Source organism: Balaenoptera physalus (genome assembly GCF_965194825.1).
Source record: "Balaenoptera physalus genome assembly, chromosome: 2".
Taxonomy (NCBI): Eukaryota; Metazoa; Chordata; class Mammalia; order Artiodactyla; family Balaenopteridae; genus Balaenoptera; species Balaenoptera physalus.
The window spans coordinates 46,443,654-46,443,960 of NC_138883.1; positions in this window are offsets into that span (position 1 = coordinate 46,443,654).

Genomic DNA, 307 nt, shown 5'->3' on the forward strand with positions numbered 1-307 from the left:
GCGATTAGACAACGGCTCATGAGAGCACTCATCTAGACATCAATCACCATTCAATCATACTTCAATAAATAAACACCATTGAGAAAAGAAATGTATTAACCAAGTCCCAGAAGCTGGTGGGAGTCGGGGGTAGGGTTCCGGAGAGGGTGGGAGGGAAGCCAGGGTTAACGCACACATTTACCACTGAAATCGTTGACTTAATCATGTCACCAGGAAATTGATCTCAGAGCTTGAGGAAAGTTAAAAGGAAGCAAAAACTGGCTTTAAGTGTATTTTGGCACGGTCGCCCACTCCCAATCAGACAGGG